Source organism: Corylus avellana, chromosome ca4 (genome assembly GCF_901000735.1).
Source record: "Corylus avellana chromosome ca4, CavTom2PMs-1.0".
In the NCBI taxonomy this organism is placed as follows: Eukaryota; Viridiplantae; Streptophyta; class Magnoliopsida; order Fagales; family Betulaceae; genus Corylus; species Corylus avellana.
In genome coordinates this window covers 8,406,019-8,422,425 of record NC_081544.1, presented here as the reverse complement: position 1 = coordinate 8,422,425, position 16,407 = coordinate 8,406,019, and the positions used below count along the sequence as shown (strand labels likewise).

Sequence of the window (16,407 nt, the reverse complement as noted above, 5' to 3'; positions counted from 1 at the left end):
TTGATTTATACCTCTAAACTTATGGGTTTACATTATTTACATTATTTTGCAGTCTTATTTCCTTAATTTATACATAAATGTTAATGCAGGTATAGCTGTATCATTGTCATAAGGAAACATGATTCAAGATTGTTATTAAACTGTTATCTGAAATTTTAATGAAAATCTTTGAAACTTACGTATAAAAGAAAGTGGTACCATACTATGAAAGCTAGATGCATTTTCTGGAACAACCCTGAGAACAAACTACTAAAAATCTTACTAATGAAAGGTAAGAAATGCCTAGATAATTTAGCAACTATTTCTATGATAAAAGTGCTTGCATACAGACCATATACTAAAAATCTTCGTGAATTGCAACTCTTTGTCCCCTTTTAGCTTGACAACGTACAGTACCTCCATCTTGTTGAGCAATGAAATTGTGGAGAATACTCACGAACTGAGGTATTGTAACGACATTGATTTATCAAGTTGTTACTGTAATGACGACATGCACCTTAATTACACATTAAATTAACGTTAAAATGATTACATGCCTTACAGAAAGATGTAGGGAGACGAGCTCCAACTATTGAATATAGAAGAACTACATAAATTAGAGCAACTTCTCCAAGTAGGCGTGATCCGCGTTTCAAATGAAAAGGTTTGTTGTTTCTGTTTGCTAGCATTATAATGGAGAACTGAAATTTCTGTTGACATGAGAAGCTTTTACATGTTTCAGGATGAAAGCTTTCGAGAAAAGATCAGTGCCATTGAGCTGAAGGTCATGTTTCAAACTGCAAATCTTTTACAACATTTCGTGCAATTATTATAATTTTGAAAAAATATAGAATATTAATGTAAAACACCTTCATGCTCAACACCCCAAAGTTAATCAATTTATTTAATTAACTTAGGGCAATGGCTCAATTCAAATTAATTGGTAATTAGCGGATGTTATTACCTTGAACACTAACTTATTAGAGTATATCCTATAGCGGAAAACGAAATAAAAATGATCTAATTTAACACTAAATATCTTTTGACAATTCATCATCTATCCTTGAATATAAACACATAGCTTACAATTAAAATGTAACTATGAACAATTAATAACTTCTAACTATACTAAGAAAATGTAACCTAATAAGTCCTTTACTTAGCATCTCCAACTAGGGGTGAAAAGGTAGGTACAGTTAGCGGTTATTGGCTAAAAATGCTAACTGTAACCGCTTAAATGGTTAGTAAAATCCACTAACCTAATGAGTCATTCACTTAGCATCTCCAGCCTAGCAAAATACTCCATTCTAAAATCTGGTAAACCTATTAATATGCAAAACACCGACGTGGTTCACAGTGAAAAGTAACTGCGTAAGTCCTCACTTAGTAAGTAAATTATCACGGAGTTAGCTATGTAATCAGCCTTAAGTAGCAATTTCTAATTTTCATCAATCATGTCAAGGGTTTTAGAAATGGCTTGTGTTGTATCTATTAAAGTTGTTAAATAGGTATAATTTCGGTAACTAATTTCTTATACATGCAAGGAGAAACATGCATAATAAATAGATTATAGTATTGATCACAGCTTTCCTCTGTATGGCCTATTCGAGCCCTTAACCCATTTTCAATAGGGTTAACGCTATTTTAAGGGACATGTAGCACAATACTGATGCTCTGTATATTGCTGTATACCATCATTGCAAATTACACTATAATATAGACACAAAACACTAAAAGTCATAATCTTTGCACATAAAATTTTAATCATGCGGTTGAAACCCTAATATGTCACTACAACCGTAATTAAGCATTTTTAGGCATGGTCGAACGTTCTTTTCTAGAGGGTCGAATGCCCGTTCTCCTAGGACAGCAACTATAAACCTAGGAACCTAAATCCCCAGTTTCATGCAACCACTTAGCTTTTACCTAATTACAGAAGTTCTAGAACACAGACACCATTAATTACATATTAACCGAATCCATCCTCATATATCGTTTAAAACATTCAAAGGTGGTAACTTTTATTTATTACACCTAACCCATTGTTAAAAAATCATGGAATGAGTGGTTAAAAACACTATATTATAGTCATTTAACTATTTTTCATTCTGGAATATAAAGTTATCATTTTAATCCTCATGCTCTCAGGTAAGATTCATTTATATAAAGAACAATTTAACAAATCATGTTTTTTATAAATAAACAACTAAGCATCCTTAAGGAAGATTTAAATAGTAAAACATGTATGAAAATCAAGAGGTCAGATTACCGTATGTAAAATAACTCTTGAAAAACCAAAATACACAACTTCTTCAAGTCACTTTAGTATACATCTTCGGTGTAGGGGATGGAATATTGGTGGCTTCAGAGCAGTGTATGATGTAGGAAATTCAGTTAATGCTAACCTGCTGGAAAGTGTTTCAAAAGTGTTGGAATATTTTATATTTTCTAAATTAGGTTTATTAATATTTTCCTTAATAAGTTATTTCTCTTTATATTATAATATTTTTATTCTTTGTAATTATATTTCCTTGTAAGGTTTATTCTCTTCCTTAATTAATTTAGGTCTACTTTAGAGTTTCTTGGTCACTACTCATTGTCTCTCTATAAATAGAGAGTTATGTAATATTGTTTGATACATTGAATATACAGATGTAGCCCATACATCTCTCTCTGCTTCCGCTCTATTTTATTTTTCTTTCATATTTTAGTATTTTATATATATTTCAACAAAAAGGTCGGTAGATAATGGTTTTGGCCTCCGGCAAGATTGGAAGAGCTGGTTAGAATACAAAGCAAGCTGGATTTGGTAGAAAGAACTGAAATTGAGAAACCTATATATATGAGTAATTTCTAAGGAATTTATTTGAGTATTGAAACATGGGATGTTCTTAGAACGAAGCATGTTGAAGTTAAATGGTGAAAATTGGTATGGTTTTCTCTAACTATTCTAAGACATTCTTGTGGCTTGCAATCAAAAACAGCTTGACTACTTGGGAGAGATTGCAAAATTGGCTGGGGTCATTGAAGAGACACGTTATGCTCTTTCTGCAGAGGGTGTATAGAAGGAATGGATCATCTCTTTTTTTAGAGTAGTTTCGATAAGAGAATCTGGAATAGGTATTAAGAAGATGTGTGATAGATAATCTCTCAAAGGCAAAAGCTTAAGAGTAATCTTGTGTAAATTAACTTTTGGGGCTGTAGTTGATCACATTTGCGCAAATTAATGAAATAAGGCATGGTAATGTGGTGAAACTAGAGAAGCGGATTCTCAATTGAATTTATTGGGAAATCAGGACTCGAGTAATGGGTGCTGGGAAATTCAAGAAATTAACAATAAATAAGCATCTGTGTTGTAGATGGGGGGTTTCAAGATTGAATCCTTTGTAACTAAAGCTGTTTATCAGATTGTTTGAGGAAGTCTGTAAATGTCTATGTAGTTTGCTGTAGGAGGTGGTTTCAGAGTGTAGGAAATCGTTTGAGTAAATGGTAGTTGGTAGGTGTCTGAGCTGCTGTGATGTCAAGCAGTTGGTTATTGTAAGTAGGAATTTCCGAATTTGTTTGGTAGAGGTGTAGAGTTTGGTTGAGCTGCTGGTTATTATTGTTAGAAATAATGCAGAAGAAAATAACAATTCCTGCTTGGTTTTGTTTTTATACAGATAACATGATAAATCTTCAAACACAAGAAAATAACCTTCTTCTACAAATTGCTCCACACTTAACAATTACGCAGCCAAGTTCCAGTTAAGTCTGGAGTGTGTGTTGTAGACTGATTGTTTGATTAGTAAAATAATGCTCATTCATACAATTTTTTTTTTTTTTTTTAATTTTATAAAATCAAATCAAATCATGAAGACAATTCTGGGATACAAAGAAATTTTTCTTCCTTTTGCCAAGGTCTTTGTATGCGCAGTGGCTTGCTCAAGCTCTGGGAAAGGACTGTCACAAAGCTAACGTTTATCTGATTTTGGAAAAAGAGGAATTTGAGGTTATTTTCTAAAAGAAGCCGAAATATTTCGAGCTTGCAAGTTATACTCAGTGTGTTCCCTATATGGCTCTCGCCCATTCCCTATATGGCTTTCGCCCTTGATCACTCACTAATAGAAACAATTTCATGTTATGGGGTATTTCTAGAAAATGTTTTACTCTTTGGGTTTCTATGTTGTTGGTTTTGTTCTCTTGTGATGTGTTGTAGGTGCCTGAGGTTGGCCCTACCTTTTGTTTTTATGAGGTTGTTGCTGGGTTGTAAGTTGTGTTTGTTGCTGTCCCTTTAAATGCAGGGAGTCCAACTGATGGAGGATAACCAGAGACTAAAACAGGTATCAGGTCATGAATTTCTTTCTTTTTCTTTGTTTCCCTACTTTCTCAACTGTTGAAAATGTCTCTTTTCAGCAGATGCAGAATTTGTTTTAACATTATAACAAAGGTAATATAACCAATATTTGCAGCTCAGCTGTTCCCCCGGATCCCCAAGACCAACACATCGACAGCACGTCTCTCAAGTTGGGGTAAGTTTGCAACATTCAAACCCTAATTTTTTTTGTCTGGTATTCTGGTTATAATATGTAGTTAGTGTATTAATCATTCAACCCTAATTATAAATTTTAATATTACTAAGCATATAGTTTTACTTTCGATGCAACAACTTGACCAAATATATGGATATCTGTCCTTGCATTTAACTAAATGGGTGATTAGAAGCTAAGCAAGTCTTGCATGTTTCCTTTTTGCAATTGTTTTCTGGTTTAGAGGAAGAAAGAAGAAGCATTAAAAAAAAGGAAAAAAAAAAAAGGGGGAGAAAACGGGAAAATGAAAAGGAAGGTTTTAGTGAGTGAGTGTTGTAAATCATTATTTTCTCAATTGTCTTGTATGAATGGTGCCTTGACTACATGTGTGCATGATTTTGTCATGGGAAATAAATGATGTTGATGGATTGTATGTGCATATATCTGTTGATTGATTGATGTGTCTTATGACTCATAATTTGGTTGAGATTCCATCTTGTTAGTTCTTGTGTTGGCTTAATTCAGTTCCAAAATGCAGATGCTACTGTTCACGGCTCAAACACTGATATAGAATGCTCAGAATCCAATCTCCACCGTTCATAATGTAGATTCATGTGTTATGAACGTCCCTGCAAAATTTCAGCTCAATCGGACCACAAAAACCCATCGATCGGAGTTGTTGATGAAGACTGGACAGTCCGGGTCCGGACCTCCAGAAGCCGGGTCCGGACCCCATTTCCAGAAACTTGATTTTTCAAGCAGGGTCCGGACCTCAATTCCCTGGGTCCGGACCCCAGTTCCAGAAAGTGATGCTTGAAGGAGATGTCCGGACCTCCAGAAGTTGGGTCCGGACATCAGTTCCAGAGAACACGTTTTTGTTGAGATGTCCGGACACACGAATTGGAGGTCCGGACATCACTAGGTTACGAATAAGTAATCCTAGCCATGTCCGGACCTCAGATCTACCTTGTCCGGACACGGCAGTCTTATGTTGTGTATTTTTCTATTTAAGCTACGGGAGTTTGCCATTGTAACTTACGTATTTTATTTAGAAAAATTAGAGTGCTTTGAGAGAGAGAATTTGTTCTAGATTATTGTTGAAGAGAAAATACGTGAAGCCAATCGGAGTTCCGGTGAAAGGAAATCTTTTAGAAGAATCATGTCAGATGTTCTGGAAAGGGCTACTGAGGTAGAAGTCAAGTGGGTCACTTGTCGTGTACAAGGGAGAGTCAAAGGTTTTGTTATTCTTCTTGTATTCCTTATTCTTTTATATAGTGAATTGATTTCCTGGGTTTGGCTGCCCCGGAGAGGTTTTACATTTAGAGAGTTCTCTAAAAGGTTTCCTCTTCGTAACCAAAATCTTTGTGTGTGATTGTTCATATTTTGGTGAATGTTTGTTTTGATATTTATCTGTTTACTGCTAAGTTAGATCTGCTTTCTGGTTATTTTCTGTAAAACTCATAGACGTTTGAGTTGGTGATAATTGGAGTCGGTTTAGAATTTTCAATTGGTATCAAAGCGGGTTCACTCTGTGAAGGATTTATTTCCTGAGTGTGATCCGAGACTCCATATCAAATGTCTCATACTGTTGCTCCTAATTCTCTTCCCGTCTTTGACGGAACAAATTATACGCTTTGGAAAATTCGTATGAGAGCATATTTTAAATCCATTAATGTTTGGCATATTGTCGAATCTGGATGGACACGTCCAGAAAAAGTAATAGCTGAATGGACAACAGAGGAAAAGAATAATGCTACTGCGAATGACAAAGCTATAAATGCTATTTACATCTCTGTTTCAAATGAGGAATTTTCTAGAATTTCTAGATGTGAAATATCTAAGGAAGCCTGTGAAACTTTAGAAATCACACATGAAGGAACTAAGGTTGTTAGAACTTCAAAAATTCAAATGTTGGTTTCTCAGTTTGAGGAGATTAGAATGCGGGAAGATGAAACTTTTGATGAATTCTATTCAAAGCTTAGTGCCATTAGAAACTCTACCATTAATTTGGGAAAGAAAATGGATGATGCTAAAGTGGTGAAAAAAATCTTAAGATCTTTGCCTGAGAGGTTTATTCCCCAAATTGCTGCTATACAACAGAGCAAGGACTTAGATACTATGAGAGTAAAAGAACTTGTAGGTTCCCTTCAGACCTTTGAGTTAATTCTTCCTAAACACAAGAACTCCAAGAATATTGCTCTTAAGGCAAAAAATGTTAAGGTTGACTCTTGTGGTTCATTTGATGAGGATTCTGGAAATGAGGAAGAAATTGCTATGTTTGCTAAGAAGTTTAGGAAACTCTTTAAAGCCAAGAAAGGAAATTTTAGAAATAGCAATTCACAATTTTCTGAGAAATCTAGAAATGAGAATGTTGAGAAAGGAAAGTCACCTAGAGGTATCAAGTGTCACGAATGTGGAGGACATGGGCACATTCGTGTTGACTGTGCTAACTTGAGAAAGTCAAATGGCAAGGCATTTAATGTGACTCAAAGTGATGAGTCAGACAAGGACGATGCTGAACAAGGAGTTAATTACTTAGCATTTTGAGTTAGTTATGAGAGTGAGCATGAGAATAGTGAGTGTAATTCTCAAGACAAACAAGGTGTGTCCGATAATGATTCGGAAGAAGAAGATGATTTGCAAAATGCTTATAATAATCTCTTTGTGGAATACACTAAACTGAAAAAGCTGAATAAGCAGCAATTGAAGAAACTCAATGAGGTTAATCTTGAAAATGATCAACTTTCTGTCACCTTAACTGATTCTTTTGCTACTCATAATACTTTGATGTCTGAAAATCAAATGCTAATTGCCAAAGTGAAATCCTTAGAGAATGAACTGAATGAATCAAAGAATCATTTAACAAAATTCTCTAGTGAAAAGCTAAATCAAATGCTACATAATCAGAAACATTCGCTTGATAGAACTGGATTGGGTTTTGATAAATCTGCTATTTTATCTACTAATGTTGCTTCTTCTTCAAAGATGATTTTTGTGAAACCAGTGAACAAAGAAGATAGCTTGGCTGAAAAGAAGGTAATTTCTCCTCAAATTTTCAAAGGTGGAAAAGGTAATGGAACTCTAACTGATTCCTATATGTCTAGTTCTAAGTCGAGAAGTATGCACATGTTAAGGAACCAACCTTCTCAAAGGTTTATTCCTACGTGTCATAACTGTGGTAAGTTTGGACATATTCGTCCTACGTGTTTTCAGCTTAACAGTCATAGGTCTAAAAGAGAATATTTCCATTCTAGAAATAGTTATGAGAAATTATTCAACATGATGAGAAACGTAGTAACACGGTTAGATGTCTTGGATAAGAGTCACACAGTTGTCCCTGATGTGAAGAAAGTTTGGGTCAAGAAGATTAATACCATTCACCCATTGAGGGGGAGTGGTAATGGACTCACCTAGATTAGGTGGGCACATAGACCATGCCTAGAAATTGAGCATATTGATATTTGTCTATAGCTGTTCTAGGGCATTTTTTTTTCTTAATTTTTGTTTGCTTTGTTTTTATTTTCTTTGATTATTTTTTATTCTTTTAGATTGTTTTAATTGTTAGATACTCAGTTTCTCATGTCTTGTGCTCAAATGAATATTTTACATATGAGTGGGGTCAATATTTCTGCAATTTACATCTATTGCTCCATATGTTTCTGATATACCTTGTTTTTCTGAAGACTGTTAAAGGAGTAAGAGTCAGTTTTTCTTATGTTCGAAATTGTGCACTTTTTGCCCCCATTAGGTTTAGATTTTTGTTATATGTTTGGAAATTTGGAGAAAACATTTTGTTTGGAAGATAGGCAGTGTAGAATCTTGCCACTTGACCAACTCGTTAGTTGAACCTAGCTCCTAAAAATTCCACCATTTTCCAAAAAAAAAAAAAAAGGGCATAAAATAAGCTCAGATGATTTCATTTTGCTTCTGTCTGTCCCTAAAGAAAGAATCAGTGATCAAATCATTGCGGAAATAGATGATTACTAAAGGACATGGTAAACGAAAATGATCAGTCTCAGGGGGAGTGTATCGGATGAGGGAATCTAGGTCCTAACATTATAAGGTTTTACTGTGGTTTGAATCAGACTGCTGGTCTTCCTTTACAAAATGTCTGCCTAGATTTACTTTTCATTGATGAAATCTTAGTTAATGGGAGTACTCACACACTACACCATCACATGAGATTTCTGATTATTGCCTACTTGACTGCATTCACAGACCAAGGTTGTGTCATGCATATGGTACATTTACGGTGTAAGTGTAGCTTGTTTATCACTCCGAATTGTTCAGATATTCATACGAGCATGCATGATCTATTGCTTATCTATACAAGTTTTCTTTGGTGTTTTGTTTTTTTTTTAAAAAAAAAAAAAAGAAAAAAAAAGAAAAAAAAAGGAAAGCTTTTGGATATTCATTATGCAATACATGAGTCATTGATGTGTTATCATGTGTGTTCATTTAACTTTTAAAGGGGGAGAAACATGCTTTGCATTTCCAGTTTCCTGTTGTTAATTGAGTCATACATTGAGGGGGAGTTTTGCTGATGTTTTTTTATAATCACGCATCATTTTTTTTTTCATGAGTTTTATTTATGTCTTCTTGTTCCACATATGCCTTGATGTATTTTGTGAAGTGTTTCAGGAAACATGAAGACCTTTTGTCATTCTGCGACAAAAAGGGGGAGTAAATATGGGGAGATGATGGGATTGGCTCGGCATTTTGGTTTTGTCACCGAATTGCCAAAGGGGGAGTTTATTAGTTCTTGTGTTGGCTTAATTCAGTTCCAAAATGCAGAGGCTACTACTCATGGGCTCAAACACTGATATAGAATGCTCAGAATCCAATCTCCACCGTTCATAATGTAGATTCATGTGTTATGAACGTCCCTGCAAAATTTCAGCTCAATCGGACCACAAACGCCTATCGATCGGAGTTGTTGATGAAGACTGGACAGTCCGGGTCCGGACCTCCAGAAGCCGGGTCCGGACCCCATTTCCAGAAACTTGATTTTTCAAGCAGGGTCCGGACCCCATTTCCAGAAACTTGATTTTTCAAGCAGGGTCCAGACCTCCAGAGGCAAGGTCCGGACCCCATTTCCCGAAAATGCATTTTATGAGGCCTGTCCGGACCTCAGATTTGCAGGGTCCGGACCTGGCTGACTTATTAGGGTTATTTTCTATTTAAACACGATTTTGCTACATTTAGACGTACGTATTTTATTGAGCAAAATCAGGGTGCTTAGAGAGAGAGAATTTGTTCTAGATTATTGTTGAAGAGAAAATACGTGAAGCCAATCGGAGTTCCGGTGAAAGGAAATCTTTTAGAAGAATCGTGCCAGATGTTCTGGAAAGGGCTACTGAGGTAGAAGTCAAGTGGGTCACTTGTCGTGTACAAGGGAGAGTCAAAGGTTTTGTTATTCTTCTTGTATTCCTTATTCTTTTATATAGTGAATTGATTTCCTGGGTTTGGCTGCCCCGGAGAGGTTTTACATTTAGAGAGTTCTCTAAAAGGTTTCCTCTTCGTAACCAAAATCTTTGTGTGTGATTGTTCATATTTTGGTGAATGTTTGTTTTGATATTTATCTGTTTACTGCTAAGTTAGATCTGCTTTCTGGTTATTTTCTGTAAAACTCATAGACGTTTGAGTTGGTGATAATTGGAGTCGGTTTAGAATTTTCACATCTGTTTGTTTAGGGCGGCGCATGGACCGTGTGCCTGTGTTTGCCAAAGGACTTGAAAGTGTCATCTCATTATTTACACATGTATAGAATTGTTGTGTAATAGCTTTCTTTCATATTTGACCATTGATGTGTTGATGTACGTGACACTCATCTTAGCATGATGTTGAGGGCATTGTAATGAGGAAAGATAAATTTTTTGGTGAGAAATTGAGCTGTTTATTAGGTTCTTTGGGCACCAGTGACCTGACAACTCGTACTTGTGTCCGAATAGTCATCCATAGACATTGGTGTTCATCAATGCTCATTCCCCCATGATTTTCACTCATTCCATGGTTTGAGTTTTTTATTTCCTCTCGAGTTCATAATCCTGGGTTTCAGATTTATTGGTATTTCATGATACATGCATCTCTCATTGGTTTAATGATTTGGGACTGGTGGTTTGCCATGTTTTGAGCATGTATTGAGGAAATTTTGCAAGATTTCACTGGATTTTACTTAACATGCTTTTTTTAATGCATGCCACGTGTGATAAAATGCCACAATGAGATTTCTGTGAGGTTTTGGTGCCCAATTGATTTTCAATAAACTTCTCCTTTGATTCATTGCTTTTGTGATCATTCATGTGGACTTTATAGAAACATTGATTTGGTGTATGATTTTGAAATTCTCTAAAACCTTGTTTTGATAATTTTGAAACTCATGGGATTGTGTACTTCATTATGCATTGTAGGCCAGGTGAGTTCACTAACATTGCTTGACTGCATGTCTTTGAGATATGTTTCTCAAGATAGCATAAACCTTGCATGTTCATTGATGAAATTCATTACATGATTTGATGTATGATTTTTAAAATATTTTGTTTTGAATGTTTTTTAAATCCTTAAGGTTTGATGCATTGAGAGAACATGATTGTCAAATGTTTTTAAGGTTATGGTCATGGATAAGACACGATTGTGTGTTTTTGCTGAGTTTCTAAATACCATGAACATATGCTCTTTGTATTGTATATACAAGCTTTTTCTCTGGTTTTCCTGAGTGATGAGCCACTTAGATTGCGGGTATAGTAAGTACTACTCTAGTTGCTTACTCTATCACCCGGCCGGAAAAGAATGTTGAAGACTCAAGGCAAAGACACGTGGAACGACTACATTAAATTCTGTATTTGGTGCATCAGAGGTACCAAATAATTTATTCTATGTCTACAATATTTCTGACATGAATTAATGGTATAAAGCAAGAACTTATGAATGCTTGTAGTTTTTCTTTTGATGACAAACTCAAAGTAAAGAAAGGAAATGAGAAATGGAAAGTACAGAGAAGTAATAGTTCAACTAGCTTTTTTTCTTCTTCTTTTTATTAATGTTTGGTTTGTGACGACCAAGGGAAATATGAAAATGAGTTGTTAAAGTATTACTTCAATGATTAAATTATTTTATTTCTATAAGCATAAGCTTTTAAGACAAGTGGTGATTTAATATCGTATAAGTGCAGAGGTCTTGAGTTCAAACTATGTCTCCATCATTCACTTCTCATTTAAATTAAATATTCTACTTCAAAAATAAAAAATAAAAAAAATTAAATACGTGTTGGACCGCATCTCTTAAAAAGGAGTTTGAGACCATATGTGAAGGAAAATATTGTAATTTAATTAAGTAATTAAATTCATCTATTCCTATCAGTTTATGATTTTAGGACAAGTGATAATTTAACATGGTATTCGAACTAGAAGTCATGAGTTGGAACTTTTAACTCACGTCAATTCATCTTCAATTTAAATTAAATATTTCACATGTTGGGCTTCATATATTAAAAGAAAGTTTGAGCTCACGTGATGATGCAGATCGCATAGCTCTTGGAAGTGCGATCGAGCGCCTGGTATTGTTGGGAAAGCCATGGAAATATGATTAAGCTGCTATCAATGATGAAACAAAGAACACTTACAGCTGCTATCAATGATGAAACAAAGAACACTTACAGCTTTATGTTTGGTAAAATTAGATTGACATTGCTACCTAGCCAAGGGGCGAAGCCTTCACAAGGGGATGGTCAATCCTTTGTAGCGAAGCTAGAGTTGACGGAAAAGGAAAGGGCATTAAGGAAGTGGTATCGGGACTTATAACGAAGCTGTTGGGGAGATCTGTCGACGTGTTACGAGTAGAATTACCGAAAGAGGTGCCACCATTGCGAGATATTCAACCTCAACTTGAGTTGGTGCCGGGGTCTAAACTTCCTAATCATCCACTCCACATCAAGAGCCCTAAAGATCTTGAAGAATTGGGAGAACAAGTGAAAGAGGTAACCTTTCAGAGAGTATTGCAATTTTTCAAGAAGAAGATGAACCCTTGGAAGAGGTAAATCTTTCGGATAGTTTTACAATTTTATATGACAATTCTACACATCATGTGCTTGATAAGAGCCCCAAGGATAAAGCCTTTGATTTGAATGTTACACCAATCGATTATGTTGATTTCATCGGGTGGATGCTATTTTGTCAAATCCTTCTAACCAAATTTATGATGAGATCTATATAGTCGAGGGGAATGTTCTATCAAAAATTGACGGGGTTGTTGCTAGTTATTTGAAGATTTTTCATGGCATATGGGAAAGATAGGGCATGAGAAAAGCATGGCAAGTCTATACGGAAAGGTGAGGTGCGGGGCCTTCAACATCATCGTCGCAGTCTGCTAATGATTAGAACCATCATGTTTTTTATGGGATGTGGCATTGTTGTGATTTTGAGAAGAGGAGAATGGAATGAGCTGACTAGACATCCAAAGGGCCGTGAAAGAATTGGCCGAATTTGAGTGGAATTCTCTCCAACAAGGGGAGAATGATGCAGATCGTTGAGCCCCTGGAAGTGCGATCGAGCGCATGCGGGAACACTTATGCACACTAGGCCTCTGGTTGTGCGATCGATCGCCCTTGTCCTTGCAATCGATTGCACACGGGGCCTTGTGCTATGTTTCCGCATTTTGATTAGGTTAAACCGACTTTATTTCATTGTTTTAATAGGATTAGGGTTTTGGTAGTCTTTATTTCATTATTTTATTAGGTTTAGGGTTTTGGGGGTATTTATGTCATATTTTATTAGGTTTAGGAGTCTTCGAGCTATAAATGCATGTTTATAGCCTCTAGTTTATCAGTTTATGTTCTTTATTAAATTTTGTTGAATAAGAATTACTCATAGGTGAGTTTTCATCTTTTTTTTTGAAATCATAGATAGACTCTATATTTTGAGAAGAATTCTCAAATTATTGATAAACTCAAGATCTATAATTATTTATCCCGTTCTTTATTGATGTTCTTCTCTGTAGTGCACCAAGTCACGCTGCATCACACGTGAAGGTGAGTGTTAAAGTATTAATTAAATGATTAAATTTTTTTAAATTTGAGCTCACACGTGAAGGTGAGTCTTAAAGTATTAATGAAATGATTACATTTTTTTTTATAAATTAAAATTTTTAGGATAAGTTATAATTTAAAATAATGAGCATATAAAATAGTTTAAAGAAAGAGAGCTCCTACTATCAGGTCCATCCTGATAACACCCATTTTAAAGTCTTCAATTACTATGTGACACATCATAAATTTAAGAAAAATGCGAAAAATAAAAGTAAGGACAATCACATCAAATCAGAGAAAAAAAAAAATCTGTAGTCAGCAAGATCCAGGCCAAACCCGTAGTGTGGGTCTGGCTCGACCCATGTCGTGGGTTTGGCGAGACCCACACGTGGGTCTAGCTAGCCCCTTAGACCCACGGGTCTGGCCGGCCGTGAACACCTCAAACCCCGCTGGTCGTGATTCGCTTCAAAACCCGTTTCTAATGCCTCAAAACCAGTTTATAATGCCCCAAAACTTGTTTTTAATACCTCAAAACCCGTTCTAATGCCCCAAAACTTATTTCTAATGCCCCAAAACCCATTTCTAATGTCTCAAAACTCATTTTTGGATTCAAAACTAAAATCTAGAAGTAGAAGTGTAGTAACCCAAATAATTAACTACGCTCAGATCGCTTAGTTAGAGGGTTAATTTTGGTTTCGGGTCACTAAGGATCATTAGAGGGGCATTTTGGGAATTTGGACTTTCGAACTGGATGTACGCTAAGGTTGGCGAACGTACGCTCCTGTTTTTAGTAGAGTATGTATGCATAGGGATCACCGTACGTACGCTGTCAATAGTATGCCGTACTCTGTCAATAATACAAGGACGTACGATATGGGACCACCGGACGTATACTACTTTTTGGAAAACCTTTGGTTAATACCTGAACGTACGCTACAACCTTTGGACCGCTGTGTAAACAGTATCGAATATATGCCCTAATAGTACCGGACGTCCGCTACTTTTTAGAAGAGTTGGTGAGCATCTCCAGCTTTTCTCCTCTATAAATAGTAAATCTACCTTCGCCCTTTTCTCGTTCAAACTCGCCCCAAGCTCCTAGATTCCCTTTTGTGAGAATGTTCTTGTGAGATTATGTGTTTTGTAGAGAAGGAAAGATGTTTTCTTGAAGGTTGCTTCTTGAAGGTAACCCTCTGCACCTAACCTTTTCTTTCTAAGTCGTTATACTCTTTTAATGCTTTCTAGAGTAGCTTAGACGTTGGTTTGAGATTTAGACATATTATATCTTTGATGTTGTTTAGAGTTGGGTTTAGCGATCCATTATGTTTTCTGTTGCATTGAAGCATTGTTTTGAGATAGGTAGTCTTAGAAAGCTTTTGCTAGCCTTAGAAATTGATTTGGGAGGATAGGAAAAAAATGGACAAAATAAGGTTCTACCTTAAACGTTTTAGGCTGACATACGGCATCGAGCCCAAACGTACAGTCAGAAGCGTTACAGGGAACGCTATTTTGGTCGGCCGTCCGATAGCTCCTATTTTCATGCTCTAAGGTTTTTTTAGTTAGACCTAGGACTAATAAAAGGTTTTCCACAGATTTAGAGGACCCAAACTTGTGAAAGGAATACTCGGAGGATTTAATCGACCCAGGTGAGTTTTAACTCACATAATGCTCGCTGTTATTTTTCATGACTGCACGTCTATTTTGTGTACTAAAACATGCATATTTGCAACTCTCACAATTTATACTTGTTGCACATGAACACTACCATTTTTGAGAAAAAATTTGTGCTAAATATGTTAACAAAGTGAGACTTGTAAAAGCATGCATGTAAAATACAGACAAGAGAAGTTGCATCGTATGATATGGTACACCAGTACGTGCAGTATAATGGTCATGAGCTTACTATACATGAGAATGAGTAATATCTCGGGTTGACTATACTGTTGAACTATGACTGTTACTTTATATCTATATCACACTTATGATAAATTGTCATGATGGAACTATTGCGTACTTTACAAAAATCAAAGTTTATTACAAAAACTAGCATGAGCATTATATGCGTTAACATTTACTAAGTCTTTAGACTTACCCCTTTATTTTATGTTTTTCCCCTCTCCATTACGAATACTTGGGCGGTTTAGCTATCTTAAAGAAAGATGCCCTCGGAGTAGACATGGGTGATTGTGTAGGACCTAATTCGAGTAATCTTTGAGGATCCAGTTTGGTTACACTCTATGTGGACTAATGGAGGAACCACTAAAGCAGATATGATCGAGATTGTTATTTTCTTAGCTTTGGTTAAACTTAGGATTTGATCTGTTGATCTTTTGTTAAGACAATCATATTATAGATTGTAACCTTATTTGATGATGATTTGATGATCGGTACATTGATGGTTATCTTTATATTATGAGGTATTTTGTTTACTCTAGTGTATGAATGTGTGGTTGTGTATATAATGCTCTTTATTCATATAGTTTAGAAAGTCTTCCGTTAAGGTGTCTCGTCTATGAGGTTAAAATCCCTGAGTATTGTCTTATTAGGGATAGGGTTGGGAGACGAACCGTGTGATCAATTACTAGTTAATTGACTTGTCCATCGGGGTCGTTACAAGAAAGTTAATCCTTTAAGGATTTTAACACCAAAAAATTTAGTGTATTTTGGTTAAGCTTATTTTTGTGCACTTTTTATATTTTTGCTTATGTGTCGGTTATTGATTGAGGGCTGTAAAAGTGGTGTTATTAGAATGGTCCTGATAAAAGATTTTCTCTTAAAAGAAAACTCATTCAGCCCAAAACTTGCTGAAAAGGCCAAACCATTGTAATTATTAGAAAATAAAATATTCAAAAAAAATAAGGAAAAGATAAAATATTATAAAATAGAAGTGTTGTTTTGTATTTT

General features: G+C 35.5%; 1 long non-coding RNA gene across 2 annotated transcripts; it reads left to right on the top strand.

Annotated features, from left to right (window-relative positions):
- The first annotated feature begins 376 nt into the window (after positions 1 to 376).
- On the top strand, positions 377 to 6,134 carry LOC132177006 (uncharacterized). Of its 2 annotated transcripts, XR_009439714.1 has the most exons (6): positions 377 to 444; positions 544 to 643; positions 722 to 763; positions 4,260 to 4,298; positions 4,428 to 4,487; positions 5,023 to 6,134. It is a non-coding gene; the product is annotated as an uncharacterized LOC132177006 (long non-coding RNA). The 2 variants fall into 2 exon arrangements; XR_009439713.1 differs by lacking the exons at positions 377 to 444; positions 544 to 643; positions 722 to 763 and having other exon boundaries at positions 773 to 4,298.
- Positions 6,135 to 16,407: the final 10,273 nt, after the last annotated feature.